The following is a 6,649-nucleotide window of genomic DNA, read 5'->3' as shown; positions in this document are numbered from 1 at the left end:
ATCAAACAATGGCTGTACATTTGTGGGAATGCTAGAAACTATCAAACAATGGCTGTACATTTGTGGGAATGCTAGAAACTATCAAACAATGGCTGTATGTTTGTGGGAATGCCAGAAACTATCAAACAATGGCTGTATGTTTGTGGGAATGCTAGAAACTATCAAACAATGGCTGTATGTTTGTGGGAAGTTTAGAAACTATCAAGCAAGAGCTAAGAGTTTCTTTTCGAATGTGAAGAAGTTCATCTTCATCGTTGTTGACTTATTGAGGAAAGTCATTTATTCCTACATTATTTGTATCATTAAACACCTGTCATTATACCCTGTTTTTCATGTTGTTGTTTTTTCTAGATGTCTTAGCTAGAATTTGATATCATTTTCAAAATGATACATTTTTAATGATACATTTCAACTGGTATTTTGATTTATTTAGTTTTTGCATAGAATAGAAACCAAAGTGTGCTTAATTTAAAGAACAGTTATGTGTATTATTATGTATTACTCTATTACATTTTTCTGTGTTTTTAACATCTTGATTTGATCACTAGATTAAGATAGTCTTCTACACTTTATGGGTTTTGATCAAAATTTTTTTTTTTTTTATAGGGATTCAACATTTATTTTACAGCAAGGAAAATGATTGGGGATTTAGTCATTTCATGGCCTGGAATGTAAGTATTAAGAGATCAATAATGTGCTTGTTCAGTGGAGATAATGGTTTTAGCTGTATTCTTATCTCATTCACAGATCTATGTCAAATTTATTAACCCTCTTGCTACGGGTCTTCCTATAGTCAGAGATCAAAGGGCACGTCATCACGTTTGTAGACTTGCATTCCACATTTTATTGAACTACTATTTTATGAATTTATGTCAATAAGTTTGGTATCAAACTGTAGATTATAATTCAAATCTTAGTATTGTACATTAGTTAATTTCTTAGTTTAAATGTAAATATAAAAAAAAAAATCCAAAATATCAATTTTTGTGCGTCTCATGGTATGTTGAATGCAGCATTGGTTCAGATGAGATGTTTGTAATGTCTAAATACAAATTTTATAGTTTATTACGAATTAGAAATACAAACTGATATTGACAAGATAGAATATAAAATATGAACCTCCTATCTTTTCTATCTGCTGATATATTGCTACACTTGATGAATCAAACACAGTGATCCTGCCCATCTCTTTCCATTTTTGGAAGTACTTGCTTACTTACACCAACTTATATCTATGTCATGTGAATAACCAATTGAAAGCTCAGAATGTCCTTCTGGTGGTTATCTCAGTCTTTAGAAGGTGGGAAGTTCCCAAGATTATGCCTTTGACTTGAATCACCAAAGGAAATGGTAAATGAAAATGTTGCCCAAAAACAATATTTTTAAAACTCAAATACAGTTTAGTTAGTAAGCCTGATAAATTATAGTGGTATTCTACAATATTGATGGAGTAATTTATAATGCTTGATTATTTCAGTTTATATATATATATCCTAAAAAATTATTTTGTTTTACATCCTCCATGTACGAAATTTGACAAGTCTTTGTGCTCATTTGTCTCTTTGCCGTAAATTGCTAAGTTTTTTATGTAGTAAAAAATCATTGTTTTCTATATTTCTTTATTTACTCTTCTATGATTTAAGAAAAATAACTGAAATTTAGGAACTTATTTATAAATAGTAATAATATATATGCATATGTAATGTACTATAACCAAAATGTGACTGTATTTTACAAGATACTGGTTCACTAGAACAAACTGAAGACAGGTCACTTTGTAAAGGCCAGTTTTATACTATTGGATATGGTAACATGATTGCATGTGCACCGCGTCATTGCAACTTCTGTAATGTTAGTTAGACATACCTGAAAAATCAATGAAAAAAAAGAAAATATATAGATGTTATGAGATCTAAGCTATTTAGACTGAACATTTGTGGCTTCTTGTTATAATTTGTAGTTATTCTAGAACAATAAAAGCATAACTTATATCTATTTCGTAATTTTTTGTGTTGGTTACGAGGTTGGTCAAATCGACCAAACCCATACAGAGATAAAATAGTGAAAATAATAGATAAAATATAAAGTTTCACAATTAACTGGAGGTTAGAAAGATTTCACATTTGAAATTTGACAATTTTCTGATGCATAAAGGTATTTTTAATCTTAAAATCAAAATTACTTTGCATTTTGGATTGTAAACATTCAAAAGGAAAAAAATGCATGAGCAAATCGTTACTTAGTAGATATTTTGAGTACTAAAGTCATGTTATGTTTACTGATAATTTGTAAAATTTCAAGAAGATATGCTCCTGTATTAAAAATTATAGTTTGAAAACTATAACAAGCACAAAATGGTTACGAGGTCGGTCCCTGGGACAGAGCCCGTAGTGAGATAGTTAAAACTCATTTTGACTTTGGTTTTTCTTTGATTTACCTTAGTCATCCAAAAAGTGTTTGAATTTACATTGTTAGTTGGAAAATATTATGTGTTAACTCTCTCCACATGGTCAAATTGAACGACCACATGACCACTTTTTACTCTTATGAAGTCGTTAGTCTTAATACTACTAACTTTTAATATAGTTGGTATATCTTCACAAAATTTGTCAGACTTTCATAAAACATTAAGTCTTTCACAGATTTTTTTGTGAAGTATTTTTAATACACTAAAAACAGATTTGCTTGTGAATATATTTGAGTCTTTTTCTTGACTAATATGAGTGCAAAGAGATATTTATGTTAAGATTAAAACTATATTTCTGCATCTCAAATTTCATTTGCAAAATCTCTAAAACCTCCTAAATACATTTCAAATGTTTGTTTTCCGTAAAACTTTAAATTTTATCTGTTATTTTCTCTACTCTAACTCTATACAAGGTTGGTCAATTTAACTGACCTCGTAAACATAAAAAAAAAGTCAAAATAAAACTAAATTACACTTTTTTTACCTTTCTAGAATGACTAAAATATAACATGAAACTATATTCATTTAACCTAAGTAGCTTTAAACTTGTAACAGTATACATCTATTTATACTTAAATTTTATTGTCTTATTGCCCTTTAAACCGTGTCTAACCACTGTTTGTGCCATTATAAGTTGTAAATCACTTGGGAAACGTGGAGCTCACGTTCTACTTTTGAATTACATTACCCACGAGCTATTCCCAGCTGCTCACGTGCGTGCCTCTTGAAACATTTTTTGTTATATTATTATTTATTTTACTTAATCTATCCTTAACTCACCTAAAGAGATTCCTATTTTTACATTTTAGTTACTTTTATAATAATAAATATAGAATAAACATGAAAAACATGACACTTAATCCTACTTTTTTTTTATATACTAATGGTAGTAATGCACAAAATAATTTTTATTTAATTAAACAATGTATCAAAGAACATAGAAGAATAACATGCAAAAGGCAGATAATGTCCCATAATGATCACAATTTTTCTGGCTTTCTAGCTATGCAACAAGAGCCATTACAAATTCATCCAAGTTAGTTGATATGTTTCCTGTGGGAACAAAGCTGGTACTAACAGAGAAATTGACAATTTGATAGATGGAAACCTTGGCTTTCTATTGGTTATAAATAATATAATATTAAACGTAAGAGAGAACTATTAAAAAATCCTGAAAGAGAGAATGTAACAGGTGGGTGTGGCAAGAGGGGTCTGATTTTCTGTTTGATAGCTCTGTAACCAAACGGGATTGAAGGCTATAAAAATTATGTTTTGTCTGAGCAATGACAACTGTATAGTGAGTAATTTACATTAAATTTTGTACTTATTGGAGGGGTGGTGAATAAATTAGAGAAAAGGGGATGCCTAGAGAAATATGTCATTTCTCACACTTGGGAAAAATCGGGATTTTTTTTTATATTGCCATATAAATTTAAGAACTTAAAACTTGTTTACTATTAAGATATGGATTATTAGCTACAATTGTATACTATACTAATTGGTACAGCATAAACAAAAAGTAGTTTAATTAAATTTTGAATGTAAAGCATTAAAAACCTCATGACATGGACAGTAAAGGATGCCCGTGCAGAGAGGATTAATGTGAAGAAAGATTTTTCTGGAACTTGGGAAAAATAACAGCTTTGTAGGTGTAGACTACAAAAGTTAAAAAAACTACACAGTTTGATATGTTGTTTGGTATTGTTCACAACTATGAACGTTTTTATAACAGCTTTCAGTAAATACTTTTAAAAGTTTAAAACATTTTTGTAATGAGAATTAAAAAAAAATATAGAAGCACATGGTGAATCTCAGAAAATGCTGTTTTCTTATCAGTAATTGATAATAGGCAGGACAATATTCTAATACTTTTCTTTTCTTTGTGCAATCAGCTTGATATAAAGAAGTGTTAAAATGCTGTGTTAGATTTTATACTTGAAAAATTGAATGGGATATCATGGCTTTTTTACTGTCGGCTGAAAAGGAAATCAATACACAAGATGTTTCAGCAAGTTCCGTTAGTCTGATAATAATTTTATTTTGTTTTATTCAATAGGACGTTCTTGAACCAGAGCGAGGATTTATTAAAGATGACACTGTCATATTTGAAGTCTGGGTATGTGCTGATGCTCCACATGGTGTCAGGTAGGTTTAAAGTCCAGTTATATGCTGATGTACTGGATAGATGTAAAGTCCAGATAATCTTTGGTGTGCCACATGGTGTCAGGTAGGTTTAAAGTCCAGTTATATGCTGATGTACTGGATAGATGTAAAGTCCAGATAATCTTTGGTGTGCCACGTGGTGTCGGGCAGGTTTAAAGTCCAGTTATATGCTGATGTACTGGATAGATGTAAAGACCAGATAATCTTTGGTGTGCCACGTGGTGTCAGGCAGGTTTAAAGTCCAGTTATATGCTGATGTACTGGATAGATGTAAAGTCCAGATAATCTTTGGTGTGCCACTTGGTGTCAGGCAGGTTTATAGTCTGGGTATGGGCTGCATGGTGTTGGATAGATGTAAAGACCAGATAATCTTTGGTGTGCCACGTGGTGTCGGGCAGGTTTAAAGTCTGGGTATGTGCTGCATGGTGTTGGATAGATGTAAAGACCAGATAATCTTTGGTGTGCCACGTGGTGTCAGGCAGGTTTATAGTCTGGGTATTTGCTGCATAGTGGTGTTGGATAAACTTAGAAGTTCAGGTAAGAGCTGATGCTCGATGTGGTAACAGACAGACTCCCTGAAATACCTGGTGGCCAAATCTTCTAAACACAAAATTGGACATCACAAAGTTGAAACACCTGGTGGGCAATTCTCCTAGATATGAGTTGAACATCCACAAAGGTTGAACCTAGTTGGCAAATTTACTGCACGTTAATCTGAGTTGAATGCAGAAAAAATAAATCAAGCACACTTTCAATCAAACTTAACTGAAAAGAAAACTGTAAATTAAAGAGAATGGAAAAAAGAATTTTGTAACAGTAGATGTTTATAGAAAAATGTTAAATTAAGCTCAGCAGTAACCGGTGGTTAAAGCCTGATACATTTAGTTTATCTCCATAGCTCTAAGTGTAAAAAAAAAAGATATCAGTCACATGGGGAACCTTATATAACCATGAAAAGTGTCTTGATCACTGTATCCAAGTTTGGAAATTCACCTGGTGCAATCTGTTAAATGGGTTATAGGAATTTTATTTACACTTTGAACTTATTGATCTAGCTATCATTTATCATTCAGAAAAATGCTTGATTTCTTTTTAAAATGTGGAACTAGAAAATCGTTTTTGCAAAATCTTGCTAACATTATGGTTACATTATACTAATGATGTTCTCTCAACATAAGTATCTTCTCCAGGTTTATTGTGAAATCATAGTTATTAATACTTTCCCCACGTTTATTAATGCACTTTGAATTTTATGAAGAAATAATAATAAACCTTTTAGATAACAGAATAAAGCATCGTGAGAAGATGTCTTTTGTGTTGTTGGGTGAACACAATTAGTGTGCTAGATGCTGAGGATTAATTTCTACCTTAGTGATTTTTTGGGTTTTCACAAACAGTTAAACTGTTTAGTTCGTTTTTGGTTTCATAAGCTGATAATCTCTCAACAAATTTAGTTCTTCTGATCTTTTTTATTATTGAAAATGGCATAAAGCATGTATTATGAGTGAAACCAGAAAGTGATATCACTCTAAAATTTTACTTTTAATATTACATAAAAAAGATGGTTTACATTTTACTTCTGAAATTACATATAGTAGATGGTTTATGTTTTACTTCTAACATTACATATAGTAGATAGTTTATGTTTTACTTCTAACATTACATAAAGTAGATGGTTTATGTTTTACTTCTAATATTACAGATAGTAGGTGGTTTATGTTTTACTTCTAACATTACATATAGTAGATAGTTTATGTTTTACTTCTAACATTACATAAAGTAGATGGTTTATGTTTTACTTCTAATATTACATATAGTAGATGGTTTATGTTTTACTTCTAACATTACATAAAGTAGATGGTTTATGTTTTACTTGTAATATTACATATAGTAGATGGTTTATGTTTTACTTCTAACATTACATATAGTAGATGGTTTATGTTTTACTTCTAATATTACAGATAGTAGGTGGTTTATGTTTTACTTCTAACATTACAGATAGTAGGTGGTTTATGTTTT

The sequence above is a fragment of the Limulus polyphemus genome, unplaced genomic scaffold (assembly GCF_000517525.1).
Source record: "Limulus polyphemus unplaced genomic scaffold, Limulus_polyphemus-2.1.2 Scaffold6821, whole genome shotgun sequence".
Lineage (NCBI taxonomy): Eukaryota > Metazoa > Arthropoda > Merostomata > Xiphosura > Limulidae > Limulus > Limulus polyphemus.
Note: the sequence above shows the minus strand (reverse complement) of the source record.